An 18,469-nucleotide genomic window follows, 5' to 3' on the forward strand; every position below is an offset into this window, starting at 1 on the left:
CAGTTGTGTGGATGTAAGGTCAACGATTTTTCGATCCACACCTATGGTTCGTGGTTTGGGAACTGGCCGTGCTATAGCAGGTAATGAAGATGGTGATTGTACAGCGTGTGGGGCTGGATCTTTCTCTAAGAGACCTTGATGTTCTAATCCACGCAAGCCAAGAGTAGCCAGAGCTATAATGCTCTTCTCCATCTCCAGCAAATTATTTTCAATGCGTGATAGTCTCAGGTCTAACGGAGAAAGAAGCTTCTTTAGTGTTTCCCAAACCAAGCCTATAAATTCCCCATCCCTCTCTTCGTGTCCCTCAGAATGTTTACCCTCACCCTCAGCAATTGTGTTAACAGATACAGAGGCAATCCCCTCTTCAGCTACCTCTGTGAGTGCCTTAATCGCAGAGGCACGCCTTCCTATAGCATTAGTCACAGGTGCACTTCCCACGTTGAACTGGTATGCCACAGCAATTTTGGATTTCTTACGAGAGTAAGCAGACCTAGAGTTGCGTTTCCTTTTGGGTAGTTTACCTTTGGTGTTATTAGATACAGGTATCCCAAAAGTCATCAAAGAGGGGGAATTAGTGGCTAGCTGACTGGGAGTGGCAGAAGATAAGTTCTGCTTATCAGACAGAGATACGGGACACATGGATAGAGGTGAAGTCAGTGTGGTTGGACTATAGTGAACATCTGCCTGCGTAATTATGCAGTGCGGAATGGCCGGGCGCTCTGGAGTTACAGCAGTTGCTATATGACCCAGGGAGGATTTTTTTGAGTTTGCAATGTCCAGTGACAATTTCCTAGCAGCGGCCAAATCCAAAGAGACACGAGTCTGCAATTTAGATATTTCTTGATCAATGGCTAAGTTAGTACGGGTGATAAAATCATCCATTGGGCCATTTGTTTGCAGCCCACCCTTTATAACCCTACTACGTGTTGCCCGGGTACACATATCTAACAGAATAGAAAACACCCCTAATATACAATAAGAGAACAAAGATATAAACCAGATGGCCGAGGGAGGGGCACAAGGGGTTGGGCCAGTCCAGTCCTCTCCGTACTCGAACGGCCTCAAACGGCCCGCTCTTAGCCCGGTCTTCGCCCCGAGCTGCGTCCCGTGCTGCGGGAGGTGTGTAACAAGATATAGGTAGACGTGGAGGGTGGGGGGCGGGGCAGCAGGGAGAGCGGACCGGAAGGTGGAAGTTGGTCTCGCAGGGACTCCTGGTTACTGGAGTCCCCTGCACGCTCGCAGCCCCGCTGTCACCTCTCACCCGATTCCGCCCTACTCTTGGTCCTTCAGCAGTTGCCCCTACGCCTGGCAAGGCGATGCGGCACCCGCGGAGCGGGTGCGGCGAGAAGTGAGCAGGAATGCAGGAAACGCCGCTTTGGTCCTGGTGAAAAAAGTGCCTCCGTGCAATTCACTCGTGTCCCACAGAGAAGGAGGTGAGGGGGGTTTTTGAATCCACAGAAGGGCGGGGGGCGGGGCAGCAGGGAGAGCAGACCGAAAGGTGGAAGTTGGTCTCGCAGGGACTCCTGGTTACTGGAGTCCCCTGCACGCTCGCAGCCCCGCTGTCACCTCTCACCCGATTCCGCCCTACTCTTGGTCCTTCAGCAGTTGCCCCTACGCCTGGCAAGGCGATGCGGCACCCGCGGAGCGGGTGCAGCGAGAAGTGAGCAGGAATGCAGGAAACGCCGCTTTGGTCCTGGTGAAAAAAGTGCCTCCGTGCAATTCACTCGTGTCCCACAGAGAAGGAGGTGAGGGGGGTTTTTGAATCCACAGAAGGGCGGGGGGCGGGGCAGCAGGGAGAGCGGACCGGAAGGTGGAAGTTGGTCTCGCAGGGACTCCTGGTTACTGGAGTCCCCTGCACGCTCGCAGCCCCGCTGTCACCTCTCACCCGATTCCGCCCTACTCTCGGTCCTTCAGCAGTTGCCCCTACGCCTGGCAAGGCGATGCGGCACCCGCGGAGCGGGTGCGGCGAGAAGTGAGCAGGAATGCAGGAAACGCCGCTTTGGTCCTGGTGAAAAAAGTGCCTCCGTGCAATTCACTCGTGTCCCACGACAGAGTAGCAGGCTGCACTGAGCCCAGAAGAGCATCACCATGGAGTCCCAGGAAGGCCAAAAGGATGGTGTTGACCGAAAAGGGAAGCTGAAATTCAGCACAACTGAGCTCCAGGTGCTGGCGATCCAGAGCAAAGTAAATGCCCAAGGGGTCACACATCGTGAAATTGAAGACATCAAGAAAAGGTGGTATGATCTGAGGATCACCACTAAAAAGAAGACTGCAACCCAGAGGAAAGAATCCGCAGCCACAGGTGGAGGGAAGAGCCGTGCACCAAGCCTCACTGAACTGGAGCAGCTTGTGAAATCCACCATGGAGCCTGAAAGCATACACGGGATTGGGGATGCTGACAGCTCAGCCAGAGCTGCAAGAAAGAAAGGTAAGATGCAGGGACATGAATCCCCACCCATTCCCTGGCCCCTTCCCCAATGTGGGTGACTCAGTCACAATCCAGAACACATGACAGTAGTCACCAGCAATGCATCATGGTAGTCGTAGTCATAGGAACATTCATCAAAGCAGCCAACACTGAACACTGCATGCCATGCCCCACTCCCCATACACAAGCAGTTGAGGCATATGAAATTGTGTGTTAGGAATTTGTCTAATGAAAATGCACAGCTGATCATTGTCCATGTCTGCACACAGGAGAGTCATCGCGCAGTGCAGCGCAGGGAGGGGAGGCAAGTGCACCAGCAACGGCTGCGAGGGAGAAGCCCACAGACACAGCAGGACCTAGCACTGCCCCTGAGGACACTTCCACAATGCACGCACCCACAGCAATGGAGGAAGACACCACAGCACAGCCACTGTCACCCCTGCTGTTTGAGACACAGACTCCGGCAGCACCTGCAGGTGCCACAACACCAAGCTCAGGGTCCTCTGTGCATGTGAGGCCAAGGAGGCAGGACGTTCCACCATTCAGGATCCTGGAAAGCTCTGATGAGGAAGAGGTGGAGGCTCACACACCTAGCACTCCACCACTGGCTGGCAACACAGGGCAACAGGGGTCATTAGGATCTGGGCGTGCAAGTGCCCTTGGTCGTAGTGCACGTGAGTGAGAGGAGGGTCATGATATGCAGGGGGTCTTTGCTGGTTTGGAAAGCACTATGGTGAGGATCCAGCGCATGCAGGCCAGAGAGATCATGGCAGTGCACAGACAGGTGCGCATCCTGAACAGCAGGATGTCAAACATTGATCGGGGGATCTGCTCCATGGCCCTAGGAATGGAGTCCATGGCCAAAGGAATGGAGTCCGTGGCAGAGGGGGTGAGGGACATGGGTGTGCGCATGGGTTCCCTCTGTGACAGGCTGGAGAGTGACCAGACAGAAAGGCGCACGAATAGGCACGAAGTTAAGCAGCTGAATAAGTCAATCAACCGTCTGGCAACTGCAACCACACTGCTATGCCGCTAGTCAGTGAACATGCAGACTGACATTGTGCACTGCTGCAGTGACTTGTCCAGGGGGATGGGGAGGGTGACCTCTGCTATGGAGGTACTGCTGACACAGCAAACAGCCACTGCTGGTAACACGTGTGTCGGGGACACAGAGGAGTCCACAAGCAGGAGTGGATCCAGCACGCCTGTACAGGACGTTCGTCGGAGCAGCAGGCTCCATGCAGATGACCCTGGCACCACTGCGCAGGTTGACCCCCTGCCCCGTGGCTCCCACAACATAATGCGTAAGCGCAAACATTAACAAATCATCCAGAACACAGGACAGGTCACAGTGAAGTGAACTTTGGCCACCCAGTGTGAAAAGTGGATTTTATTTAGTTGATGTGGTCTTGAATATGTGAAGTGGAGTAGTGCATATTAAACTGAGTGCTTCAAGAACTAAACATGCCTGTGTTTCATCACTCTATTAAATATATCTGTTTGTGAATTCTGCGCGTCTCAGTCTACCATCTGTTGCTGGCGCTGCTCCTGCTGCATTGTGATCGGCTTGTTCTGTCCCATCATATATGTCCTCATGATATGTGAGTTCTACCTCTGTGCCCTCCTTGGTGGCAAGATTGTGCAGCACGGCGCAGGTCGCAATAATCTTGCAACAGATAATTGGCGTGTACTGCCGTGCACCTCCACTCTTATGGAGGCACCTAAATCTGCTTTTCAGCAGTCCAAAAGTGCGTTCCACCATGCACCGTGTTGTTCTGTGTGCCACGTTGTAACGCCTTTCGCTCCTGGTGGATGGATTCAGGTAGGGGGTGAGCACAAATGAACGCAGGGCATATGCACTGTCACCTGGGTGGAAAATTACATTTTGATTAGTCACATACTCATGTTTGCTCCTTCTGCATTGACTATCAGGGTGTCTCACACTTACTTACCTAGCAGGTATCCATCCCCAAAATCACCAGCCACAAGGCATATGTAATCTGTATATCCCACTATTCTGGAATATGTAGGAGTCGTGGGTACTCCCTGGAAATTTAGCAACAATGTCCATAATTATGTTGCCAGCGTTGCAGATCACCTAAACATTGATTGAATGCGTGGACTTCCGGTTTCTATATATGTGTTCTGTTGCTGCAGGTGGGCATAGTGGGATGTGCGTCCCATCGATACAGCCTATGATGTGCGGGAACTGTGCAAGTTGGTAGAAATCGGTTTTGGTCTTTGCTAGTTCAGCAGGTGTGTTCAGGGAACTCAATGTAGTGTTCCATCCTCTGCACCATGGCGTCAAGGAATTTTCTAAAAAAACGTGACAGGCAGCTCTGGGACACCCCACCTACTGCAGCTATCACATGCTGGTAGCTCCCAGAAGCAAGAAGGTGTAGACAGCACAACACCTGCACGTGGGGTGGGATGGCGTGTGCTCTTGGGGTTGGGTGTTCCAGATATGGGTGGAGGTCCCTGATCAAGTACAGGATGGTTCTGGGGTGGAGTCTGTACCTTTGCAGGATCTCAGCTTCAGTCAGTTGGAAGAGGGTGATCCTCTGCCTATACACCTGCTCCTCCCTTAGCCAGACCCTCTCTCCTGCTGCTTGTATCCATAGCCGCCTTGTCATAATGTAGAAAGCCGCCATTGTGGTTGCACTGTTGCATTTTGGGGCCTTCTTTTATATCCTGTACCTGGTTTCCACCTGCTTCCAATCCATGGTAAATACCGACTCTTAAATACCGATTTTCATGGAATTCGGTATTTTTTGGGTTTGCTACATCTCGACATGCCATTTTTACCATTTCTTATTTACCGACTCGGTAAATAAGAATTCGGTATGTTCCGATTCGTAAAATTATCATTTCTTAATTACAGATTCAGTAAATATGAATTTCCTAAATTCCGATTCGTGAAATACCGATTCGGTATTTTACCGACTGGTTTTTACCGAATCGGTGACTTTTTAGACACATACATCTCGATACTCTTATACCAAAATTACCGATTTTCGGCTGTTACCGACCGGTATTTGGCTACCTACATCGGGCCCTCAAACATGCAACTGAGATGGCCTACCTTGCTCAACATAATGGTCATCCGAACCCCCGAGACCCATTGTGGCCTAAGCAGATAGAAATTTGTCTGTCATAGAAAGTGTCTATTCTTAGCCAGAGAAGGAGTGCTTGGCTGTAGCCTGGGTCTACCAATATTTCCATGTGTTTGTATACAAACAACTGTTCACTATCATAACAGACCATCAAGTGCTGCTCAACATTTTTGGCAATCTGAAAGCCAAGATGCACCCTCACATTGGGAGGTGGAGTTTGAGAAAGCCAGAGTACGCAATGCAGTTGTACCAAAGCCAGGTAAAGACCAGAACCCTGCTGATTATTTTTCATGAGTACCACTAAATCATCACAGTTCCACATCCAAAAGAGCTGAGGAGTACAATAACTTCATTGTGAAGTCCAGTACACCAGTAGCCCTATCCAATAAACAGATTATTGCTGCTACCAGTTGTTACAAGAGCATGCGTATCCTCAAAGACATCATTTCAACTCAATCATGGAAAAGGAGTGTTCTATCTCTTGCTGATGATGTTGTAGTGTAGTTCCTATTATCCCAATAGGCTCTGCGCATTGGAATAATACCTTCAATAGTATAGGCCTAGACCAGACGTTAAGTAGGTCTACTACTGTCGATATTAGACTTAAAGTTTTGGATTTGCCAGCTAGCTCAGAGTTCACTAGAAACTTTCTCGAATAGGCAAGGAGGAGTTGAACCTCCCTGGATAGACAAGAAGGGATTTAGTTTCTGACAACTATAGAACATGACAACTTTGCTCTCCCCTAATCAAGAGTGTATCTCGAGAGTCGTGTGAAAACAAAAGGCAATTTATTTTACTCAGTCAGTACGTGCATTCTTAGTCTCATCAGATTGTAGAGAAAAGGAAGAGATGGGCGTGTTCAATAAAAGATGTTATTTATTGATCAGTCTCTTTTCTCATACAAGAAAAATGGATCGATATTATTGCAATACTTATGGTTAAGTAAAGTGCATACATTAAAAGCAGAAGTATAAAATAATACTGTAAAAACATTGATATGGTTTCTAAGCCATATGAAGGTTTAAAATGAATAAGATATATTACATACACATATACATTTGACTAATCGTACTCAACTGGTGTTTCTAACTATGCCTACCCCGTCTACCTGACCTAAGTCTAATGCGTGGGCGGGAATAGAAAGTTACAGTTTAAGTTAAGTTTGTTTTGCCAAGTGAATGACTAAAGAATTCTCTGTGAGGGGTTATTCAGTTCTGTACCTGGAATCTAGGATGGATGAGGGATGGTATCTCTCGTCTCTGGTCTCGATATTCCAGGCTGCCTGCGAGGGCTACCCGGAAGCGCCGGAGCTGGATTTCTCGGCAGGAGAAAGCAGCGTCTCGTTCTCAGCGCGTCAGGAAAGGCGGGGCTGCGCCAGCGGGGTCTGCTCTGCTCTGGGCTTCGGCAAGTCTGGCTGCTCCGATCTGTCACCACCGCGTGTGTTTGCATAGGGCAATATCGGTAATATTTATACCTTTAAGGTGCCGAGATTGACGTAAGGATGGACATAGATACGTCAATAAGGATGTCATATGACCAGGTCGTTACCACATTCTTTTGCTGAAGTTCTCGGTGAAATCAAAACAATGGCCGCAGGGTTTTTCCCAGGTTGTCATAGGTTTGATTTGTTTTGAGAACTCCGTATGCCTTATCAGGGGCTGGAGGAATATCGCTTGTCTAATTAGATGGCAAGCGTTATGACCTAATCAGATAACACGTTCCTGTGCCGTAGTGTGGCTTTATCAGATAACGGTTCCTGCATCATGGGGGTTTTCTGCCTCATGGGATGGCTGCTAGTTAACTTGTTAGTTTGTTAACCAGAATAGGGTCAGGAATAGGGGGATCGATACAGAACCTATAGGAATACATCACACCCACTCCACGCTAACTATGGACATATTTACTAATCTATGCATAGTAAAACATACTGTAGAGTATCGTGTATACCTTACCACCCCAAAATACATAAATGCATTTTGAAATTATCAAATATACGGGAAAAAAAAGCATTTACATGTATTGTATGCACTCAAGCTGTGAAATAATGCTAAAGTAATCATGCATTTGTATACATTATTGCTAAATGGTATATGAGAATTTACACATGAAATGGCTCTTAATACAGAAAAAAGTTTCGAGACCATTCCATCACAGAATAAAATAATTATGAACATACCAGCGGGCAGCTAATATCTATAAGCTATCTAAAAGTAGAAATCTTAGTTCTCTAAGAATAGTTCTTACTTTAAGCAGAAAATAAGTGTCCCGAAAAATTCGTAAAAATATTTTGGGGCTGCTGAAAATTTTTTTGCTGTCCGTGAACTGGAGGGAAAATTGTTCATGGTATTTTGCTATTCTAGTTGAAGGCCAAATTCAGGGAACGCCGTGTACGAGCTTGCTCAAAAGTCTCTATTTCTGCTCTGGTGAGAACATCATATCATTTAGACTCTCGAAAAAGTTGTCAACAGCTTCCTGGGAGAGTTCCACTAACTCGGAAATAGGTGTAACCATGCATTCGTGCGCATGATTGTCTCCATTGACATTTTGATTTGGATTGCTGACAGAAGGTCGTACCTGATCGATGCTGCTTTCATTTTGAACCTCACTACCCCTTAATCGTAGTGGTGAAGCTTCCACGAATGCCGTCATCAGGATTGGTAGCCGTTGAGGGCAGCACAAAGCATGAGCCTTTGTTGGACTCAACAATGTTTCTGCATCCATTGGCGCATCCGATTGTAGCGTCAGACAGGTGTCTAACACGCATTCTTCTCCGCATAGCAGGCACCTTAATACAGGTAAAACACATCAATGCCACATTGGTCGAAATGAAAGAAACCAAGTCATGTTCAGGTCTCTAAGCCGGGGTAGTCCCAGGATTTTTGATATCCGGTCCCGGTATCCAATGGCTAGGATTGTTTCTTCCCTTGTCGCAGGTGTTTTGTCTGTGACATGGTTTGCCATAACGAAATATAAGGACTAAGAATAGGATTCCTGCAATTAGTCCTAAAATGAGGGGAAGTCCGCCAAAAATCGAATGGACGAAATCTGGAAAAATACCCAGTATGGCTTTGAATGGTGTTAATGCCATCGAAAATACTGTCTTAAATACTTTTGAGACTCCACTGGTATCAGAAATATTTAAGATTTCATTCAGGATTTCTGCGAAATGTATGGGGGAATTAGTCGATAACAATGAATGTATCTCTGCAGTCGTCCTTGCGACTAGGAGATCATACGTTTCTTTTGATGACGTGAGCCTTGTCGGCGTCTGAAGAAGCACTGTTTTCATTCTGCTTAAAGTATCTATTCGAATAGAAGTAATTTTCAAGTTGGGCCATGCCCTTGCCTCCCTGTCTGGAAAGGAGCTGGGGAACAATAAGCGTCCACAACACTTGACCTTCGCTGTCGTAGTTACGAGATAAGGAGTCCCGGGCATAAGACTACAGCATCTGCGGTCCACAATTAGAATGTGTTGGACCTAGATTACCCAAGCCTACATATGGTAGCTTGGCACAGTAGTGGTCTACAGCTAACTCCAGGCGTTGGCTAAGTACTTACACAGCTTACCCACAGTAACACATTGATGAACCACTAAAATAAAGACACAACACCTTTGTTTGCAAAAATACCGTTACCTTTTATAAAAATAATATGGCTCTTTGGATTTGAAAGCATACAGGTTATCACATCAATTGCTTTTAGGAATAAACATTGCACTTTTACTAGAGAAAATAGTTTTCACTCCTCCAGCTGTGGAAAAAGCAGTAAATCATATACTTTTATCAGAATTCAGCAGTACATTCAAAGAACTTCTTGGATAATTAATTGAAGCTCCTAGACTTCACACTCTACAGGGGTATTTTGCATTAATACACAATGACATCAATAACTCTTTACTACAGCCTACCAATTCATTGGTTATGTTAACACATCTAGGGTTACGTTGCCTAACCCCTTCTCTCCTTTGTCACAGAATGAATCTCCAGGGAAGTAGAAAGGTCAAGGCCCTTTTCTCTGCTTATGGACCTGTTTAAAATAGCTGTCAACCTTTTATCCCTTTTTACCCAACACTTCCCTCTTCACACTCCCACTCTCCTTACTGTCTGGGTGGCAGATATGCCACAGTCCATAGGCCTTCAGCTGGTACCCGCCTCTCAAGCTCCCCCGATCAGCTGCTTCCCTGCACTGACGTGGGAAGAGCCTTGCCGGCCTCCTCAGCCCAAGCGCGCGTTCTCCTGTCAGCGCTGGCTAGGGGGCCTCGTTTCAGGCTTAACGCGGTGATTTCCTGCGTCTGCGGATCACCAGGGGTTAGATGGGCGGTCGGTTGCCCAAGCGCTAGTTCCTCCAGCAAGCGCTCACAAGTAGGGGGTTCCGCTGTCAACGCGGCGCTCCGGAAAGTCGTCTGGCGCCACCTCAGGCAACCCGATAGACGCGCTGATCTCTGGGGCATGCGCGTTCCTCGCAATGGCTCCACCTCTCAGGTCGCGCTGCTCGTCGGCGCCTGCGTGTTCCTCCCCGGACCTCGTCACGCTGGGAACACTGCACCCCTGGGCCTGCTCGACCCTAGGCCCCTCCTGCTGAAAGAAGCGGTCGCGCTACTGGCTTGCGCGGAAGCGTTTCCTCGCTTCTCCTGACGCGCCTGGTGCCCCCGGGGTCCCGCAGACGGACCACACTGCGCCGCTCCTCACACGCTGCTGCTTTCCTCCCCCGGCTCCAGAAGAAGTACCTCACAGATCGGGCACTCGCTCCTCCAGGTGCTCCAGGCTCCACAGTTCCCCAACCACCTCAAGGCGCTCCAAGGGGACCACAAATGACTCGCTACCCTGGTAGGTGCAGCGCTGGGCAGGGCATATAAGACTGAGTTTCAGAAAGTAGATCCTGTCAGTTTCTACAGGAATGCTGATCCAGAAGGGTTTTTCTTCTCACGAAGCTTGTTTTCTTGGTCAATAACTGTTGTCTTGAGAGAGGGATCGGTCAAGGGCTAAAGGGGGAACAATCCTCTGAAGTAACTGTCAGCCTCAAATGACAACTAGCTGCTCTCAGTGTGTCCACCTCCTCTCACCACTGCCTCACTCCTCTACTCTGGGGTCAGCACAAAATGGCTGCTGGTCACTGGCCTTATATAGGGTGGCCTGAGACCTGCAGAATTCTCTAGGGTATTCTAGAAAGTTCCCTAATGTTAACCTATGGACCTGTCCTCCAGTGGTGTCCGTTATGGCAGTTGGTGGACACCATCTTAGGTTTCTTGAGATCCCTAGATTTTCAAGGGGGCTGACTAGGCCTCACAGGTTATGAGGGAAAAATGGCGTCATCGCCAAGGAGCACCTAGCCTCCTGACAGCATTAAAAAAATTCCTGATGGACATATGTAAAAATAAAAATAGAAAGTCTGGGAGGCTAAGGGGGACAAAAATAAATCATGGTGGTTAGAGTCTTCCCAGAAGCAGACAGGTCTAACACGCGTCCCCCCCAGCTGAAAGTGGGGAGAACTACCCAACCCCTTGGGAGTCCTCCTCACTAAGGCGGAAATACCTGGATAGACCGTCTGCATTGGCATGGTCTGCCCCAGGTCGATGTTCCACCCTGAAGTCCATTCCCTGTAGGGAGATGGACCACCTTAGCAACTTGGGATTCTCCCCCTTCATTTGCATCAGCCAACGAAGGGGGCGATGGTCAGTCTGAACTAGGAAGTGCGAACCAAACAGGTATGGTCGCAGCTTCTTCAGAGCCCAAACCACCGCAAAGGCTTCTCTCTCAATTGTACTCCACCTCCTTTCCCTGGGGAGTAGTCTCCTGGACAGGAAGACCACGGGTTGATCCAAGCCCTCATCATTTAGCTGCGATAACACTGCCCCAATGCCATGTTCTGACGCATCTGTTTGGACAATGAATTCTCTAGCAAAATTAGGGGCCTTGAGAATGGGAGCGGAACACAATGCTTGTTTCAAGGTCAGGAAGGCTCGCTGGCAAGCCTCCGTCCAGACTACCCGTCGGGGTTGCTTCTTGGAAGTAAGCTCAGTGAGAGGGGCCACAATAGTGCCATACCCCTTCACAAAGCGACGGTAATATCCAGTGAGGCCCAGGAAGGCTCGGACCTCTGTTTGAGTCTTGGGGGGCTCCCAGGCGATGATAGCCTCAATCTTTGCCTGGAGGGGCTGCCTTGGGGTCTTAAGATCCACCAAATAGGTAGACTTCCCCTTTTTCTCTAAAACCTCAAAGGGGCCTGTCCAACGGTCCTGGAGGGCATTCAGCTCTCCAGGTTCCATTACCCACACTTTCTGTCCAGGCTCCAGTTCCACTGGGTGAGCGTTGTGGTCATACCACTCTTTCATAACTGTTTGGCTGGCCTCCAAGTTGTCTGAAGCCTGCTTCCACAACTTAGCCATTTGGCTCCGGAAGGCCAGCATGTAGCTCACCACGTCCTGGGGAAGCTTCCTGGGAGTCTGTTCCCATCCGTCTTTCACCAGGCTGAGAGGTCCCCTTACAGGGTGCCCATACAAAAGTTCGAAGGGGCTGAAGCCCACTCCCTTCTGTGGCACTTCCCTGTAGGAAAACAAGAGACAGGGTAGGAGGATGTCCCATTTCTTTCGTAGGCTCTCAGGAAGACTCCGTATCATACCTTTCAAGGTTTTGTTAAACCTTTCCACAAGACCATTGGTTTGTGGGTGATAGGGAGTAGTAAACCGATAGGTAACACCGCACTCCTTCCACATGGCCCGCATGTATGCTGAAAGGAAGTTAGTCCCCCTGTCGGAAATGACCTCCTTGGGGAAACCCACTCTGGTGAAAATCCCCATCAGGGCCCTTGCCACTGCAGGTGCAGTGATGGTCCTCAGAGGTATTGCCTCTGGGTACCGGGTGGCATGATCCACCAAAACCAGTATGAACCGATGTCCAGCTGAAGTTGGTGGATCCAATGGCCCTACAATGTCGATGCCCACCCTTTCAAAGGGGGTGCTAACGACGGGTAGTGGTTCCAGGGGAGCTTTTAGCTTCACCCCAGTTTTCCCACTGGCTTGGCAAGACACACACGTCCGACAATATGTATCCGACGCCACTTTCATTCGAGGCCAGTAGAAATGGGGGACAAGCCGGGCAAAGGTCTTGTCCTGTCCTAGGTGTCCTGCCAATGGTATCTCCTGAGCCAGTTCCAGTAGAAAGGCTCTAAAGCATTGAGGGACCACCAAGGCTCTGGCTGAACCGTGGCCAGGTGTCTTGGGCTCACTGTAGAGGAGTCCATCCTCCCAGTAAATCTGGTAGCTCCCCTCAATGTTTCCCGCTGCCTGGGCGTTGGCCTGTTGCCGCAGCCCCTCGAGAGTAGGACACTCTTTCTGAGCTTTGCAGAACTCTTCCCGGGAAGGACCTCCCTCCACATGCCATTCAGTGGGGATGGGTAGGTTTTCCAGGGAAGCAACATTCTCCCCGGTGGACTCCAGATCCACCTCCGCAGGTGGTCCAGTTGTCTCACGAGGTGGAGATGTCGAGGCAGGGTCCTCCGGCCTCCTGTCCTTCTCCTCTCTGGCAGCCGGCTGGGCCATTGTTCCAGGCTCCAGCGTCAATGAACTCCCCCTTCGGGCAGTCGCGGACCTTGTGCTGACACAAGTCCAGTCAGGGGGTCCCAGCATCTCAGAGTGAGTCTGGTACTCCACCCTCCTCCAAGCATTGTGCTCCATATCATTCCCTAACAGGCAGTCAACAGGCACGGCAGGGCTTACGGCAACTCGAAGTGGACCTGCAACCCCTCCCCACTCAAAGGGAACCTGAGCCACAGGATAGTGGCCCAATCTGCCGTCAGCCATTACGGCGGGATGGAGTACATCTGGGATGACCTGCTCTGGAGACACCAGCTGACTCCTTACCATAGTCATGCTGGCTCCTGTGTCTCTCAGAGCCTCCCCTCTTCGGCCATTGATGGTGACCCACTGCTCATACTTAGTAGTATTAGAGGGCAGCTGGGTCTTGGGAACCATCTCTTTGTCTCCCAGGGACACTAAGGTGACACCCGCCCGCTCCCCTCCATTAACCAAAGGTATCTCCTCCCCGAGCACTACACTAGTGATTCCCGGGGCTTTTCCTCCAGTGGGAGGGGGTGGTCTTTTTGGGCACCTCACATCTCCTTTATAGTGTCCCACACCACCACACTCAAAACAATGAACAACCCTTGGCTGCTGGCTTTGGCCAGGGGTAGGGTTGCGAGGGGGGTTACTCTTGGGGATGAATCCTCTGCCCCTTCCTTGCGAAGTATTTTGTGGCCCTTTTGAGAACTCCCTCTTAGTTTCCCCTCCCTCTTTCCTCTGGGGGGCGCCCTGTCCTTGCTTCTGGGAATTCCCTCCAGTCCCCTTAGTCGACACCCGGGTACTAACCCAGATGTCCGCCTCCTCAGCAAGCTTCCTGGGGCTGGTCAGCTTGCTGTCCACCAGATGCTGTCTTAGCTCGGGTAGACACTTCTCGAGTAGGTGTTCCTTGAGTATGAGGTCATATAGTCCCTCATAGTCCCCTACATCGCTGCCTCTTACCCAACCCTCCAGGGCCTTCCTGGAGTAGTCCAAGAAATCTACCCAGTTTTGCGTGCCCAGCTTGTAGCTGCCCCGGAACTTTTGCCTATATTTCTCAGGGGTCAACCCAAACTTCTTGAGCAGCGCTGATTTCATAGCCGGATAGTAGGTCTGTTCACTCTGGTCAAGAGCCAACAAAGTATCCCTGCCAGTGGGGGGCATGTATTTGTATAACCCACCTCCCCAGTGGACTTCCAGAATCCCATGGGCCCTTAGCGAGACCTCGTAGGCGGCTAGCCATTTAGCAATGTCGTCACTGGGTACATAACAAGCCATAATATCTTTTGGTAGGTACGGTCTAGGTTCTTTGATGTTGGTCTGGGTATCGCTGCCACCATTCTCTGATTTGGGGGATCCTCGGTTTAGGGCTTGTAAATCCATCTCTTTGATGGTTCGCTCATGTGCCAACCTCCTATCCTCCCTTTCCATGTCCATCCTGGCTAGTTCTATTTTCAACCTCCTCTCCTCCCTCCTATCTTCCAGCTCGGCTTCGGTTAAGCCCCTGTCTGAAACACTGCTGCTTGCCCTTGAAGGTAACCTGGGACCTGTCAGAAGATTCCCTCTCCCCATTTGGTTCAGCAATGCAGCCTCAGTAACAGTGTCCCCATCACCCACTTCCATTTCTGGTTCCTCCCTTAGGCGAGCTTCTAACCATGCCCTTATGCTTGTCAGCAACTCTCCTTTCTTGGCACCTTTATTGAAAAATACCCCGTTCTGCTGACACCAATCCCTGAGTTGGGCCACAGTATTGGCTTCCAACTCTTTAAGATTCACCTCCAGCTTTGCCATGGTATAAAATTACTCACAGGAGAAACCCACGAAGTGACTTGAGGTTAACCTCCACCCACCACCAGAAGTAAATTTAGAAAAATCAAAAATATAAATTAGGAGGGCCGCAGGGAGAAAACTCCAGGTGGGGTCTCGTGGTTGTCACTGTGTTACTAATAAGTGAGTGTAAGTACAAATCCGTGATCCCACCGCTGAAACACCAATTATGTTGGACCTAGATTACCCAAGCCTACATATGGTAGCTTGGCACAGTAGTGGTCTACAGCTAACTCCAGGCGTTGGCTAAGTACTTACACAGCTTACCCACAGTAACACATTGATGAACCACTAAAATAAAGACACAACACCTTTGTTTGCAAAAATACCGTTACCTTTTATAAAAATAATATGGCTCTTTGGATTTGAAAGCATACAGGTTATCACATCAATTGCTTTTAGGAATAAACATTGCACTTTTACTAGAGAAAATAGTTTTCACTCCTCCAGCTGTGGAAAAAGCAGTAAATCATATACTTTTATCAGAATTCAGCAGTACATTCAAAGAACTTCTTGGATAATTAATTGAAGCTCCTAGACTTCACACTCTACAGGGGTATTTTGCATTAATACACAATGACATCAATAACTCTTTACTACAGCCTACCAATTCATTGGTTATGTTAACACATCTAGGGTTACGTTGCCTAACCCCTTCTCTCCTTTGTCACAGAATGAATCTCCAGGGAAGTAGAAAGGTCAAGGCCCTTTTCTCTGCTTATGGACCTGTTTAAAATAGCTGTCAACCTTTTATCCCTTTTTACCCAACACTTCCCTCTTCACACTCCCACTCTCCTTACTGTCTGGGTGGCAGATATGCCACAGTCCATAGGCCTTCAGCTGGTACCCGCCTCTCAAGCTCCCCCGATCAGCTGCTTCCCTGCACTGACGTGGGAAGAGCCTTGCCGGCCTCCTCAGCCCAAGCGCGCGTTCTCCTGTCAGCGCTGGCTAGGGGGCCTCGTTTCAGGCTTAACGCGGTGATTTCCTGCGTCTGCGGATCACCAGGGGTTAGATGGGCGGTCGGTTGCCCAAGCGCTAGTTCCTCCAGCAAGCGCTCACAAGTAGGGGGTTCCGCTGTCAACGCGGCGCTCCGGAAAGTCGTCTGGCGCCACCTCAGGCAACCCGATAGACGCGCTGATCTCTGGGGCATGCGCGTTCCTCGCAATGGCTCCACCTCTCAGGTCGCGCTGCTCGTCGGCGCCTGCGTGTTCCTCCCCGGACCTCGTCACGCTGGGAACACTGCACCCCTGGGCCTGCTCGACCCTAGGCCCCTCCTGCTGAAAGAAGCGGTCGCGCTACTGGCTTGCGCGGAAGCGTTTCCTCGCTTCTCCTGACGCGCCTGGTGCCCCCGGGGTCCCGCAGACGGACCACACTGCGCCGCTCCTCACACGCTGCTGCTTTCCTCCCCCGGCTCCAGAAGAAGTACCTCACAGATCGGGCACTCGCTCCTCCAGGTGCTCCAGGCTCCACAGTTCCCCAACCACCTCAAGGCGCTCCAAGGGGACCACAAATGACTCGCTACCCTGGTAGGTGCAGCGCTGGGCAGGGCATATAAGACTGAGTTTCAGAAAGTAGATCCTGTCAGTTTCTACAGGAATGCTGATCCAGAAGGGTTTTTCTTCTCACGAAGCTTGTTTTCTTGGTCAATAACTGTTGTCTTGAGAGAGGGATCGGTCAAGGGCTAAAGGGGGAACAATCCTCTGAAGTAACTGTCAGCCTCAAATGACAACTAGCTGCTCTCAGTGTGTCCACCTCCTCTCACCACTGCCTCACTCCTCTACTCTGGGGTCAGCACAAAATGGCTGCTGGTCACTGGCCTTATATAGGGTGGCCTGAGACCTGCAGAATTCTCTAGGGTATTCTAGAAAGTTCCCTAATGTTAACCTATGGACCTGTCCTCCAGTGGTGTCCGTTATGGCAGTTGGTGGACACCATCTTAGGTTTCTTGAGATCCCTAGATTTTCAAGGGGGCTGACTAGGCCTCACAGGTTATGAGGGAAAAATGGCGTCATCGCCAAGGAGCACCTAGCCTCCTGACAGCATTAAAAAAATTCCTGATGGACATATGTAAAAATAAAAATAGAAAGTCTGGGAGGCTAAGGGGGACAAAAATAAATCATGGTGGTTAGAGTCTTCCCAGAAGCAGACAGGTCTAACAGAATGTAACTCCCATTATAGAGTCTTTGAAAGAATGGTTCTATCTCTGTAGCAGGTGTGCCTAGCTGGTGACATGAAAGGTTATTTGAGTTCCCTTCACAGGCTCCATGCAAACTAATTCCGTTACACAGAAGTGTACCGCTTAGTGACATCGCACAATTATTGCCACTAAGAAACACTTTCTGTCCTTTATTACTGACACATGCATGTGAATAGGGCAGGTTCCATGTTGTTTTAATGTATCCTTTTCCCAATTTTTCGTACATGCCAGCCTGTATATATTTTTGGCAGTATTGAAACCTGAAGGTTGATATAGGAATATTAATTATCCCATGTATTATCCATTCACTGACAGGTCGTTCTGACATTGTCACTGGTAATCTCTCGAGTTTCTCAATGCTCAGGATTGTATAATCAGCACCCTTCTGGGCCATACTGATTTGTTTATCAGTAAGGTTAAAGATATTGAAAAGTGACGTTGTGTTGATTAAACGCCAAGGCACATAGCCTGAACGCAGATTTTGTAACGTCCAGCCAAGCTGTACAATAGAACGCAATTGAGACTGACCGTGTTGTAACAACAGTAAGTCTTGCGATATTATGTCGATTGCTGAAGACACAATGCTGTCCAGAGAAAAAATTCTGGAGGACAGAGTCATTAACCCATTGTCCACTACAGAAAGTGATTTTTCCAAATTAATACGGTCAATTTCCCGTATCCTTTCTGCTGTCTCAATTTGAGTAACCTTCCAGGCCTCATTGTATGCTGCATATACAGAGGCTGCTATGAAACGCTTTTGACGCTGTTTGCGTGGTCCCATAGTGAAATCACGCAAGTCAGCACCATCAGTAAGTAAAGTTAGGTGTTGCTTAATTTCTGCCAGTGTGGAAGTTTGTAGCCATTGAAGGCATAATTTGCCCACACTGTAGGTGGTTATTATCCCTGGGTGATGTCTTTGGGGATATCTAGGGTCTGGCCTGGTCATTTTGAACCCCTGTGTTTTGTTCAGGAATCTGTCTTGACAGTTATTAGTATCTATGGGCCAGATCAACCACTGTTTCCAATCTGGATGTGTTCTGTTTTGGTTTAATACATAATTTACGTCTATATCTTCATCTGTGGAGCTATTGCTGTTCATTGTTGGTTTTGGAATAGACGGTTTATTTAAGTCTTTGATTTTGGCTAAGCCAAGACAGGTAGTTTGTTGAACAGTGTCATTTAAAAATATAATTTGTTCTGGGATCATGCAGGCTCTAAACAAAGATTCTATACCCTGTACTTGCCATTCTTTTGTGCCCCAAACACTTTTCAATTCAACATTTTTGTCCCAATAATCAAAACCAAAAGTATTCATTTGTTCAAAGAATGAGTCTGAATATATCAATTTTGTG

The sequence above is a fragment of the Lissotriton helveticus genome, chromosome 11, assembly GCF_964261635.1.
Source record: "Lissotriton helveticus chromosome 11, aLisHel1.1, whole genome shotgun sequence".
Classification (NCBI taxonomy): domain Eukaryota; kingdom Metazoa; phylum Chordata; class Amphibia; order Caudata; family Salamandridae; genus Lissotriton; species Lissotriton helveticus.